Source organism: Bos indicus, chromosome 1 (assembly GCF_029378745.1).
Source record: "Bos indicus isolate NIAB-ARS_2022 breed Sahiwal x Tharparkar chromosome 1, NIAB-ARS_B.indTharparkar_mat_pri_1.0, whole genome shotgun sequence".
NCBI lineage: Eukaryota > Metazoa > Chordata > Mammalia > Artiodactyla > Bovidae > Bos > Bos indicus.
Genome location: NC_091760.1, coordinates 84,247,581 through 84,261,450, shown reverse-complemented (window position 1 = coordinate 84,261,450; position 13,870 = coordinate 84,247,581). Strand labels below are relative to the sequence as shown.

The 13,870-nt window shown below is 38.1% G+C and overlaps 1 long non-coding RNA gene and 3 other non-coding genes across 5 annotated transcripts; all 4 read left to right on the top strand.

The window, feature by feature from the left end:
• Positions 1-4,661: 4,661 nt before the first annotated feature.
• Positions 4,662-12,372, top strand: LOC109557590 (uncharacterized). 2 transcript variants are annotated; one of them, XR_002180557.2, is made up of 5 exons: positions 4,662-4,872; positions 7,675-7,844; positions 8,943-9,048; positions 9,846-9,894; positions 11,768-12,372. It is a non-coding gene; the product is annotated as an uncharacterized lncRNA (long non-coding RNA). The 2 variants fall into 2 exon arrangements; XR_002180558.2 differs by lacking the exon at positions 7,675-7,844 and having other exon boundaries at positions 4,665-4,872.
• On the top strand, positions 8,737-8,867 carry LOC139185313 (small nucleolar RNA SNORA63). Its single transcript, XR_011568934.1, has one exon. It is a non-coding gene; the product is annotated as a small nucleolar RNA SNORA63 (small nucleolar RNA).
• Positions 9,136-9,310, top strand: LOC139185360 (small nucleolar RNA SNORA81). The gene has a single exon (XR_011568984.1). It is a non-coding gene; the product is annotated as a small nucleolar RNA SNORA81 (small nucleolar RNA).
• Positions 9,647-9,778, top strand: LOC139185312 (small nucleolar RNA SNORA63). Its single transcript, XR_011568933.1, has one exon. It is a non-coding gene; the product is annotated as a small nucleolar RNA SNORA63 (small nucleolar RNA).
• Positions 12,373-13,870: the final 1,498 nt, after the last annotated feature.

Below are 13,870 nucleotides of genomic sequence, written 5' to 3'. Positions count from 1 at the left end.
AAAGCTAGTGGAGGTGATAGAATTCCAGTTGAGCTATTCCAAATCCTGAAAGATGATGCTGTGAAAGTGCTGCACTCAATATGCCAGCAAATTTGGAAGACTCAGCAGTGGCCACAGGACTGGAAAAGGTCAGTTGTCATTCCAATCCCAAAGAAAAGCAATGCCAAAGAATGCTCAAACTACTGCAAAATTGCACTCATCTCACACGCTAGTAAAGTAATGCTCAAAATTCTCCAAGCCAGGCTTCAGCAATATGTGAACTGTGAACTTCCTGATGTTCAAGCTGGTTTTAGAAAAGGCAGAGGAACCAGAGATCAAATTGCCAACATCCGCTGGACCATGGAAAAAGCAAGAGAGTTCCGGAAAAGCATCTATTTCTGCTTTATTGACTATGCCAAAGCCTTTGACTGTGTGGATCACAATAGACTGTGGGAAATTCTGAAAGAGATGGGAATACCAGACCACCTGACCTGCCTCTTGAGAAACCTGTATGCAGGTCAGGAAGCAACAGTTAGAACTGGACATGGAACAACAGACTGGTTCCAAATAGGAAAAGGAGTACGTCAAGGCTGTATATTGTCACCCTGTTTATTTAACTTATATGCAGAGTACATCATGAGAAACGCTGGACTGGAAGAAACACAAGCTGGAATCAAGATTGCCGGGAGAAATATCAATAACCTCAGATATGCAGATGACACCACCCTTATGGCAGAAAGTGAAGAGGAACTCAAAAGCCTCTTGATGAAAGTGAAAGTGGAGAGTGAAAAAGTTGGCTTAAAGCTCAACGTTCAGAAAACGAAGATCATGGCATCCAGTCCCATCACTTCATGGGAAATAGATGAGGAAACAATGGAAGCAGTGTCAGACTTTATTTTTTGGGCTCCAAAATCACTGCAGATGGTGACCACAGCCATGAAATTAAAAGACGCTTACTCCTTGGAAGGAAAGTTATGACTAACCTAGATAGCATATTCAAAAACAGAGACATTACTTTGCCAACAAAGGTTCGTCTAGTCAAGGCTATGGTTTTTCCTGTGGTCATGTATGGATGTGAGAGTTGGACTGTGAAGAAGGCTGAGTGCCGAAGAATTGATGCTTTTGAACTGTGGTGTTGGAGAAGACTCTTGAGAGTCCCTTGGACTGCAAGGAGATCCAACCAGTCCATTCTGAAGGAGATCAGCCCTGGGATTTCTTTGGAAGGAATGATGCTAAAGCTGAAACTCCAGTACTTTGGCCACCTCATGCGAAGAGTTGACTCATTGGAAAAGACTCTGATGCTGGGAGAGATTGGGGGCAAGAGGAGAAGGGGATGACAGAGAATGAGATGGCTGGATGGCATCACTGACTCGATCGACGTGAGTCTGAGTGAACTCCAGGAGTTGGTGATGGACAGGGAGGCCTGGCGTGCTGCGATTCATTGGGTCACAAAGAGTTGGACACGACTGAGCAACTGATCTGATCTGATCTGATCTGATCACCACCATATAGTAAGTGACTGCTCTGTACCACCTGGTATGATGGCAGGCATTTCACAAATATCATTTAATCACCACAGTAACCTTGTATGGCTTTAGTCTCATTTTGTAGATGCTGTGGGTATAAGAACCAAAGTGTGTATCACTAAACATATGACTCTAGACCATTTTCTGCCTTCAGGTAAGGATTTGCCTGAGCTTGGAAAGACAAATCATCCTACAAGCACTACCAAAGTAGATTCTACCCCTCTTTTGGTGGATTGTCAGCAATGCCTCTGACAATGAAGAGAAAGACAAAGGATCCACCCTGGGTGCCACAAATGAGGTGAGGTACCATTGGGCCACCTGGTTTAGTCTAAATCAGTGGTTCTCAAACTAGCAGAATCACCTGGAAATATAGATGAATTTTTAAAAAATACAAACTCCTAGTCCTTGCCTTCAGGGATTCTGATTCAGTAGTGTGGGATGAGATCTGAGAATGTGCATTTCTAACAAGTACCCAGGATTACTGATGCTGCTGGTCCTGGGACCACACAGTGAGCACCACTGACTACAGCAAAGCTATTCAAACTTCTTAGACTGCAAACCATAGCATGATATAAATTTTACCTCATGACACAGCAGACATAAATATACATAATTAAAACAAAATGAAAACAATTGTTGTATGGAACCATTTTTTCCCTTCAGAAAATTAACTCAAAATGAATCACTGACCTAAATGTAAAACACAAAACAATAAAATTCCCATAACAGTTTTCATTCCGATCCCATAGAAGGGCAATGAAAAAGAATGTTCAAACTACCGTGTATTTGCACTCATTGCACATGCTAGCAAGGTAATGCTCAAAATCCTTCAAGCTAGCCTTCAACAGTACATGAATCAAGATGTACAAGCTGGATTTAGAAAAGACAGAGGAACCAGAAATCAAATTGGCAACATTCATTGGGCCATAGAGAAAGCAAGGGAATTCCAGAAAAACATCTACTTCTGCTTCATTGACTATGTGGATCACAACAAACTGTGGAAAATTCTTAAAGAGATGTGAATACCAGACCACCTTACTTGTTTCCTGAGAAACCTGTATGCAGGTCAAGAAGCAACAGTTAGAACTGGACATGGAACAACAACAGCCTGGTTCAAAATTGGGAAAGGAGTACATCAAGGCTGTATATTATCACCCTGCTCATTTAACTTCTATGCAGAGTATATCATACAAAATGCCAGGTTGGAAGAATGACAAGCTGGAATAAAGATTGCTAGGAGAAGTATCAACAACCTCAGATATGCAGATGATACCACTCTAATGGCAGAAATTGAAGAGGAAATAAAAAGCTTCTTGATGAAGGTGAAAGAGGACAGTGAGAAAGCTGGCTTAAAACTCAACATTCAAAAAATTAAGATCATGGCATCCCTTCCCATTACTTCATGACAAATAGAAGGGGGAAAAGTGGAAACAGTGGCAGATTTTATTTTCTTGGGTTCCCAAATTACTGTGGATGGTGACAGCAGCCATGAAATTCAAAGATGCTTGCCCCTTGGAAGGAAAGCTATGACAAACCTAGACAGTGTATTAAAAAGCAGAGACATCACTTTGCCAACTAAGGTCCATATAGTCACATGTATGTATGGTAGTCATACCAGTAGTCATATACCAATATGAGAGTTGGACCATAAAGAAGGCTGAGCACCAAAGAATTGATGCTTTCAAATTGTGGTGCTGGAGAAGATGCTTGAGAGTCCCTCGGACAGCAAGGAAATCAAACTAGTAAATCTGAAAGGAATTCAACCCTGAATATTCACTGAAAAGGTTGATGCTGAAACTGGAGCTCCAATACTTTGGCCACCTGATTCAAAGACCCGACTCCTTGGAAAAGACCCTGATGCTGGGAAAGACTGAGTGCAGGAGGAGAAGCGGGCAGCAGAGGATGAGACGGTTGGATAGCATCACCGACTCAATGGACATGAGTTTGAGCTAACTCCAGGAGATGGTGAAGGACAGGGAAGCCTGGTGTACTGCAGTCCATGGGGTTGCAAAGAGTCGGACATGACTTAGCAAATGAACAACAACAAACAACAACATAACATAGGAGAAAATCTAGATAACCTAGGATTCAGTGAAGACTTCCTAGGTACAATACCAAAGGTATGTACCATGAAAAAAACTTGATAAGATAGACTTCATTAAAATGAAGCTTTTCTGCTGTGTGAAAGATACTATTAAGAGAATAAAAGGAGAAGTTATGGGTTGATAGAAAATATGTATGAAAAATATAATTCTCTGTTAAAAAAAAAGGACTATTATCTAAACCATACAAAGAACTTAAAAAAAAAAAAAGACTGTTAAAATACAAGAACTCTTAAATCTCAATAGTAAGAATAACCTGATTTTTTTAAGTGGGGGAAGAGTTAAGCTCTATCTTATGCTCATTATTGCTGTAAAAATAGTCTACAAACTTGCAACTAGAAGACTAGTAAGTTCTAGAGATCTAATGCACTGCATTAGTGATTGTAGTCAACAATACTGTATCATGTACTTCAAAGTTGCTAGAAGAGTAGATCTTAAATGTCCCATCAAAAAAGAAATCATAATTATGTGACATGAAAGAGGTGTTGGCTAATCCTATGGTGGCAATCATATTGCAATACATAAAGGTATCAAACCAATAGGTTGCACAGCTTAAACTTATACAATGCTATGTGTCGATTATATCTCAATTTTTTAAACATAATACAGAATAAATAAGTTTATTTTAAAATTCTGTAATTTCAATTTTGAGACAGTTAAGAGGAGGATTTGTTTTAAATACATGTTTTTCCACATTTTTGGAAACATTATAAAATGTTGTATTTTTCATACCCCACACCCTTTTATATCAGGACATTCCCCCTTTCTTCTTCCCCTCAGAAAATTCTGTAAGATTAAGGGTCATATAAGGGCTCTTCGCCCTGAAGCCCATGAGAGAAAAAGAACCTCATAAACCACAGAAAGAAATATCCATGGGGCACTCAGGTAGCCTAAAAGGTCTGACAACAGCAGGCCCTACCCTACGAACAAAGCAGGGACCCCCACGGGCACGCAGCCATCTCCTGCACTGCAGCTCTGCTCTCTTCTTTGATTGGTTTTAGCGGTGACGCCCCCTCTGAATGCCTCGCTCGGATTGGCCTACTTCTTGGATCAGACTGGACGGTGGCCAGAGGAGGACAAGAGAGTTCCATACGGTCTGGAGGGACGATTTGGGTCACATCTGAGAAGGAGTTGCACATCAACAAGCGTCCAGGCTCCAGGGACATGGCGGCGGCCTCTGTGATGTCGGTGCTGCTGATGGCGACTGAGAGGAACCGGTGGCAGCGAGTCCAGAGCCTGCTGCTGCTGCTGCCGCCCAGGCAACGGTGGGTGGAAAGGCGGCTGTGTTCCTGCCCAGGGATGGGGGCTTGGGGTGTTGGCCCGCCTGAGCGGTGCGAGTTGCGGGGGTTCGGGAGGCTCGGTAGAATCTGCTTGTCAGCGGATTCTGCTTTCAGCCCCACCCGTGAGAAGTCCTCCTCCACCCAGCCCTCCCCTATCTTCCCCTGCTCGAGATTCACTCTTCAACCTGCCCTTTGCCTTAGTTTCTCCCGTTAGCGGTGGGAGTGGGGGAAATGGAACTGGGCCTACCATCCTCCAGGCACCTCCTACCTATGGGGCCAAGAATAGGGTTGACAGATTTAGCGATAAAAATACAGGATGCTGGTTAAAATTTAAATTTCAGATAAACAACACAATTTTTATTATAAATGTCTGCGATATCAAATCAAATTAAAAATATAAAACAGTATTAGTTATTTGTCTGAAGCTTAACTGGGCGTCCTGTTTTTTATTTGGCAATCCTAAGCAAGAATACCATTTATAAAACCTCCTAACCATTTACAGCGTCCTTTCATAGCACTGCCTATATAGGGAGTATTATAATCCGTGTTCTAATGAAGCCCAAGATTATGCAACTAGGAAGTAATGGGGCCAGGACACTTTAAAAGCCATTTCAGTTCTGTCCTTCTCAGGTGTGCATTTCAAAGAAAGATTCCCCGGGAGCTCTATTAATTGTTAGAATGAACCTAACAAAAGCAAATTTATCTTTCAGGGGGCCTGGAAAGTTGTTTTATATTTAGGTTCTTTGCTGTGGCATTTACCTTATATTTAAGGGAAGAAACTGTATTAAATTGTCAAGGAATATTGACTTAGTGTGTGATGATGAAAGTATATTGTGTATGTATTAAATCACAATGGCCTATCATTTGACTTTGATATCAGTGGATAAGGTTATATTCATGCAAGAGATCCATACATCATTGCATAGGTAATGATTAAGGCAGTGAAGGGTATTCTGGAATGAGACACACCTGGGTTCAAAACCTAGTTTCACACTTTGATGGCAGTAGGCAAGTTACCTAATCTTTCTGGGCCTCCATCTCCTCTTCTTTAAAGTAGAAATGATAATAATTGTATCCACTTCATAGGATTGTTGTATTAAATTCTTATCAAGTGCCTGGGGCATTGAAATTTATTAATTTTATCTATGATTAACCATTACACTTTAACTTTTAGTAAATGTGAATTTTTGGCATAAATTATTAGATAATAAGTATTTTAGTTTTAAGTTGAAAAAAGCCAAGTAATTAAGAATATTATGAATATTGTGAGTTTCATTGCAAAGAAACGTACTATTCAATAATAGTTAAAGCAGATACTTTAGACCATAATATACCAACTTTATCAAATCACAAATCTGTAAGCCAGGCTAATATAATAAAAATTTATATTTTAGTCTCAGAAATTGTTCCCCATGTATAATCTTACATGCTTTAATATTCATTGTGTTATAAACAGCAAGAAACATTAGCACTCTCCAAGGGAAAGAAAATGACTATAGGGTGAGAAATAAAGCCAAAAAATAGGTTTATGGTCAGTGGCTGTTTATGGTGAGGTAGACTTAGTATGTTTTAAAAACCAAATGTCAAGCTTTGTAGGAGTTTTATGTTTCTTTTTATTTCCTTAGTGTTTACAGTGTTAACATAGTTCACTTACAAACTATTCTCTAAAATTCCTCTTGGGAACTTTTCCCAGTTTTTCTCCAGAAAAACCTTTCCACCACCTTGAAGAGAATGTAGAATTATGAAAATTAAAGGTCTAATCTTAGCAACTATTGACTGTTACCTAAGTAATAGTAAACAAGTCATTTAACATTTCTGAACCTTGGTTTATCTCTAAAATCATAACTACCAAAAACCTGTACTACCATCCCCAAGGTTTATAAATGCTACCAATTATTACTAGCTGTTGCCCACCAGAGAAAACTTCAACCAGGGGTGAATCCAACTATTTGTATTCTTTGTGCCTGCCGCAAGCCTCCTCAAAGGGCTACAGAAATTGCACACTGGATAGACTTGTAATAAAATAAATTCATGGTAGTCCACTTCACCTGGGCTTTCAACAGACCAAGAAATTAAAGCTTTCTTTCTTTTATAGTAGACAGAATCTATGCCCTTTTTGTTATTGTTGTTAAGTTTAAATGCAGTTTTGCAACATGAAAACTGCGGTCTCTGTAATTAGTTAGGAATCTTTGTCACTCGTGATACATGTTTTGCTTGCTATCTATTTTCAAAGCTTATTGCTATGTTAGCTCTAAAATAAAGCTTTTCTTAACAAAGCTATAGGCTTTATTAATGTCAAGTCTGCCAATTAAAACACAATGGGAAAAAAACTCAAGGCTGTATAAGTTTCCTATTGGAAAGATACTTATTTTTGAAGTGAATGATAATCAGTGAATACATATCAGAACAATTTGCCATGGCTCTATAAATATAGAGCTTATTTCCCTACTTATGTGTCTTATACATAACAGAATAATATAGAAAATGTTTGTTTGGGTTCTTGAATTATTTAGCTGGTATGTGTAGAAAACTGAGGATCCCAATTTTGAAAGGACACAAAAATCTAAAATTAAAAATGAGATGCTTAAAAAGATTTTATCTTGAAGCAGTTTGATTTGTCTGCCTTGTAAGCTTGGAAGTGATTCTACATTGTGCTGCATAAAAACTGTTAGCAGACCAGAATTTTAAACTAAATATAAACAGTTTAACATTTAGCCATGTGCTTTGAAAGTCATGTGATGGAGGCTTTATTTGCAGAACATAATAATTTAAGCTTTTGACTTTTAGATCCAAAAGATACTTCTAGCACTTGGATACTACCTGGGAGCAACTTGTCATGCCTGCATTGTATGGAACAAGTGTTCAAAATAAAATGCAAAAACTGTAAGCTGATGGAAGAGGCAGCACACAACATCCCTGGCACTCCAGGGAGAACATTTGATGTAGAAGATATCTTTGTAAGTGTTGGCATATTTTTCCTAGGGCATTTTTAAACCAGTGATATTTAGGTTATGGGAAGGAAAATAACTATCCTAATTGTTTAAGCCATTGCCAAGCATGAGTATCTAGAGATGATACTAAGACTTTTCTTTAATAGGCTTTATTTTTTAGAACAGTTTTAAGTTTACAGGAAAATTGGGATGAGCGTTCCCAGGTTCCTATATTGTTAACAACTTATATTAGTTTGGCACATTTGTTAAAATTAATGAACCAACATTGACACATTATTAATTAAAGTCCAGAATCTATTCAGGCTTCCTTAGTTTTCACCTCGTGTTCTTATTCTGTTCCAGGATCCTGTTCAGGATACCACATGACATTTAATTATGTCTCCTTAAGCTCTTCTTGCCTGTAACAGTTATTCAAATTCCTCTCCCTCCCCACCATTTTTTTTAATGACCTTCACCATTTTGAGAAGCATTGGTCAGATAGTCAGTGGGATGCACTTGTAGTGGAATTTGTCTGACGTTTTCCTCAAGATTAGACTGTAGTTAGGGATCTTGAGGAGGAAGACCACAGAGGTAAAATACCATTTTCATTTCATTCTATCAAGTGTTTTTACTATTGATGTTGACCTTGATCATGTGGCTGAGAGAGTTTGTCAGATTTCTTCATGTAAACTTCTTCTTCCCTCCCCCCTCCTCTGTACTGTGGTCTCTGGAAGGAAGTCTCTATGCACAACTCACTCTTTAAGTAAAACTTTTTTCACTTTCCCAAATGGACCAAGATGCTTATTTTGGATGAAGCTGATAAAAAATATTGAGCCAAAGGATTAAAGGTCAAATCCACAAGTTTTACCAGAAATCAAATATAAGGACTCAGCTGTGCATGTGATTTTTTGCAGAGGGCAGGTTGGAATAACTGTTGCAATATAGCTGTGAAGTGCTATATTGCCCTTTCCCCTGCCAAAAGCAATTGTTTCCTACAATCTCTGTCTAGCTCAGTTCTGTAGTAAGACAGGGACGCTTGGTCTCAAACATTATTCCTCTAAGTGTTATTATGAAAACTGTTATAGTTGATATGTCATCATAATTAGTCATTGTCTCTTTTTTAAGGTTGTGTCCCTTTCTGCCTTAATGCCAATCAACATGCTGAAGTCCTCAAAAAGTTCCTGAGAGATCCATTTCAAATTCTAGTCAAGAAAGAACTGATCATTGAAAGGTATATATTATTGTATCTTATAATTTTGAAATAGAGTAATGTTTTTCTAATTAATGTACATAAAAATTATAGCCAGGATTTTTTTTTACCTCCTTATTTAAGCTCTGTGCTAAAATTGTAGTAACTAGTATCTGCAGTGTCTTAGTGCTTGTAATAAAGCTAACAAAGTAAACACAAGAAGAAAAACAACCATACCAGATAGTAGAAAAACTACAGGTAACTAACTCCAGAGTATTTTGTTCTAAAATTTGGTACAGTAATATCAGTATTTTGGCAGAATTAAAAGAATGAATTTCTAATGGGTTCCTTCCAATGGTAGGGCTAGAAGTGAGAAGTCAAATGGCTTTTTATTCTGACACTGATCTGAATTAACATTTTCCTCTCTGAAATACTGTAAGGAAGGAATTGTATGCTGTCTATGACATATGAGGGACCAGCCAGTACACAGGCTGTTCTTTTAAAGGACTCAAGACAAAGGGTAGACTGGATCTGAGAAAACGCATGTCAGGATTTCAGTCTCTTATGTGGCAGGAGCTGTTCTTCCCTGGTATTGCTCCTTAAGACACTGTTAATATCTCATTATTTCCTTAATAAACTGAAGCAGGATCCAATTACAACGTAGCTGAGAAGTGCTGCATTGTCTTTGCCCCCTGCTCAAAATAAGACTGCTTCCTTTCAAGTCCTGTCTGCCATGCCACTGTAGCACCCAGGGATGCATGGTTTCATACACATTTACCAGTTTAAACCCTGACTCAACAAATGACTCCTGAGAGTTAAGGCTTATTAATATTTTTCAGGTGCTGACAGAAAGAAAGAGGCATTACCAAGAGGGAACTCCTTGATAAGGTACAAACTACATTTTGATACTGACTTACTGGTATTTAATTTCATTATGTTATTTATCTACTAAAAGTTGATTGTGAGGGGAAGATTTTTCATTGTCTTTGTCAGCTCAAGCAATATAGGGAAATAAAGATTACTCCACAGACAGCGGTGTGATTTATAGGAAGTTCATTGCAATTTTGTGTCCTGAAAGATTGTATAGAAGTTGCTTTTGAATTAGAATTTGAATATATTATCATATCTCAGGCTCATATTTTTATGTACAACTAATGTTGATGGTTTTGAACTATGATCTGCCCACTTCTTGTGAAAGCTGTATTCTCAGTTGAGTATTTGTCATCTTCACTGAATTATTTGCTTTTATTCTGGAAAAATAAATCATGTATTGTTTTTTCAAGTATGATGTTGTCAGCCAGACAACTTTGAAAATCAGATAAATGAATCAGGAAATGTGTTGATGAAAAGTGGTATTTAAATTGTCCTTAGAAAGATTTGTGGTTAATCAGAACACAGTGGGAAAACAATGTGAAATGTAGTTCAGATTTTGGACTTTATATAGTTTCTATTCAAGGTGTTGCAAAGAGTCAGGCACGACTGAGCGACTGAACTGAACTGAACTGATAGTTTATATTCAAAGGGAACATCACTAAAATGCTGTTAGATCTGGTTGTCTTTCTTAACTTACACACAAGTCTTTTTTTTTTGGTCATGTTTCTCATATCTTGTGCATTCTTGATGATTTCCTGAATAATTGAGATTTTTCTTGGCATTTTCTGGTAGCAATTTATGTTGACCCAGGCTTAGTTATAGTAGCTTTATCACTTAAATAAGTTGAATTATGTCATGCTACTTATATAAAAATAACTTTGTCAAAAAATATAGTAGTAGTTGGTAAGAATAGATGATGAGGTGATGCTCAGAAATGGTATTGACCTGATTTAGAACATAGACTCTTAAGTGCACCAGCATGTTGTTTGGATAAAGAGCAAGTCGGTGTTTTCCTATTTGTTTTCCTCTTGTCCTGGTTATTTGATATTTTAAGTTGTTCCAGCCAAGACATTTTTGACTGGGCCTATCATCTGTTTTAGTAGAGGGCTGTGGCGGTAATAGTGATACAGTGGTACAGTCAATAGTGTTACAGTGTATGAGGTGACCTGAGCAGAAATCAGTGATAAATATGGGTTACCATACACATTTTCTAGAGGTTCCCCAAACACAGAAAAATTTTAAGTCCTAAACCAAGTCTGTCCAGTAGAACTTTCTGTAGTGAGGGAAATGTTCCATATCCATGCTGCCCAACACAGTGGTGACAGGCCACAAGAATCTACTGAAATACGGTTAATGCAACTGGGGGTTACATTTTCTATTTTATTTAGTTTTAATTTAAATAACCACATGTAGCTAGTGGTTATTGCCTTGGACAGAATAGTCCTAAGCAATAGTTAACATTCCAGAATTTATATTTTCAATTTGTAGTTCCAAAAATGTGTCAAATGGATCACACACCTGTTCCTTTTCTTTTGTCTGGTATTTACATCTGTCCCAGGCTAACACCTGCTCTTGGCCCACTTTGGCACAGGCTTTAATTTCACTACCCCAAGCACAATTCTGTAGTCTGCTCTATAAGTAATAACACTCAGGCTGCCTGATAGAATCTGGTCTCGCAGCCAGATGAATCTTTTTGAACAACCACAAAAGTAATATTTTCTTTTTCTCTAGATTTTGTGATTAGCATCTAGTGCTCTGATTAGAAGCTCTCCAAGTATAATCTTGGCAAAGAAAGAGCCACTGGTGGTTAACAAGTAATTCATATCATTTGTACTTCATGTAATACTTGATAACTGATATTCTGGTGAATAATTTTTCTTTTGTTCAGAATTGGAAGCGGGAGTCAATTTGGGAGGAAAGCTGTGGCCATAAACATTGAAGAAGACAAGAAGAATCTTTATGACACTGAGACTTTCTACCACATTACGGTGGAGGAAATGCCAAAGACTGTGGCTGACCTAATTTAATCCCTGGAATGAAATGGTTATGAATGTAGTGCTTGCTATTGCTGAACAGGCAATCACATTGTGCATTGTGTTTCTTTTGGGGATAATATGTGAAACTTGTCTCAGTGCTCACAACAGATTAAAAATACAGATTTTGATAACAAAGCAACTTCAGACATGATTTCATGTGAGGGTAGTCATTGGCTTTATCTTCTTATTTCCTAGTTCTCTACACATGGTTGTATTGAGCATTTGCCATCATTTAATAATATGGCCTGAAAGATATAAAAGCAGCTATTTATAAAGTTTGTCTGCCTTTATTGTATTAGTCACTAACTGAATAGAGCTAACTTTAAAATGATTTTTTAAGAAAATATTTAAATTTATTTTGTTTGGTATCATTTTTTCCAGTAAGGCATTTTATTAGCAGTTAGTTGAATGTTTATTGAATGTTCAATAAATTACAGTGAAGTATTTTTTCTCTAAAGTTGTTTGGTCCTTATTTTTTAAAGATTTGTACTTCTTGCCATAATCCATATTTTCAAAGGAAAAAGATAAAACAGCAGTCTATAGTAATATTTTATTCTAGTTATAAAATTATACACAAAGGATACAATGAACATGGCTTTTCATAAAAGGGTTTAATAGTTCCAAGTTAGCTGCTGCTTGGCAGGAGGATGAAGATTGATCAATTGCAGATTTCACCAGTACCGTCTACTAAACATTATCTGTTTCTTCAAGAAGAAAGAAGCAAAAATGTAAGATTCCTCCCTCCTCTGGTGTGGCAGACATTTCCTGGTACACATCATGTAACTGCTCAACAACAAGGTTTTTGTTAATAAACTAATTAATCAATAGATTTCTTTTCCCATAACAACAACCTGGAGTTGCTATTTGTTGTTGTTGTTTAGTTACTAAGTTGTGTCCTCCTCTTTTGTGCCTCCATAGACTGTAGCCTCCCCAGGCTCCTCTGTCCATGGGATTCTCCAGGCAAGAATACTGAAGTGGGCTGCCATTTCTTTTTCCAGGGGATCTTCCTGATTCACGGGCCAAACCCAAGGCTCCTGCATTGGCAGGCAGATTCTTTACCACTGAGCCACCTGGGAAGCCCTGTGTTGATATAATTATTGACTTTACCAAAAGACCTGCAGAGCCCTATTTAATCCTGGATTTTATTCAGGATCAAAGGCAACCATCATCTCCAGCTAAAGACATGTTTGATTAGTTTTGTGAATTCAGTAGCTTCCTCTTGACACTTCTGCCTCTCACTTACTTCCTCCTACTTATGTGGCCCTCTGCTATCCTCTTGTCATTCTTCCTGTGTGCTCCTCCGAGTATTAGACTGACCTCTCCCTGGATATCAGTCTGAGGACTCTGGCACTTCAATATGTTCAAAAGCAAACTTAACCATCTTGTTCCAGTAATGTTTACCTCGTTACCTTGTACCTCCTTCTCTTATCTGGGCTTCCCTGGTGGCTCAGACAGTAAAGAATCTGCCTGAAATGCGGGAGACCTGGTTTCAATCCCTAGGTTGGGAAGATCCCCTGGAGGCGGGCATGGCAACCTACTCTAATATTCTTGCCTGGAGAATCCCCATGGACAGAGGAGCCTGGTGGGCTACAGTCCTTGAGGTCACAAAGGGTAAGACATGACTGAGTGACTAAGCACAGCACAGCAAATTTGGAGATCATTTGGTAATGGTTTCCAAGTTTGTCTCCCTGCCCTCGGTCTTAACTTTATCCAATCCACGTACTGCTTGGCCTCTAGGGTGAGCTCATAAATATTTAAATTAGTAAGTAGCTTTCCTTTCTACCTGGGATAAAGTCCAAAGTCAATAGCTTTCCTACCTTTGGTTTTGCATCTAAAAGTTATCACCAAACCCAAAGTCAGCAAAATTTTTTCCTGTGTTATTTTCTAGGTGTTTTATAGTTTTATGTTTAATATTTAGTTCTGTAAATCCATTTTTAGTTAATTTTTCTGAAAAT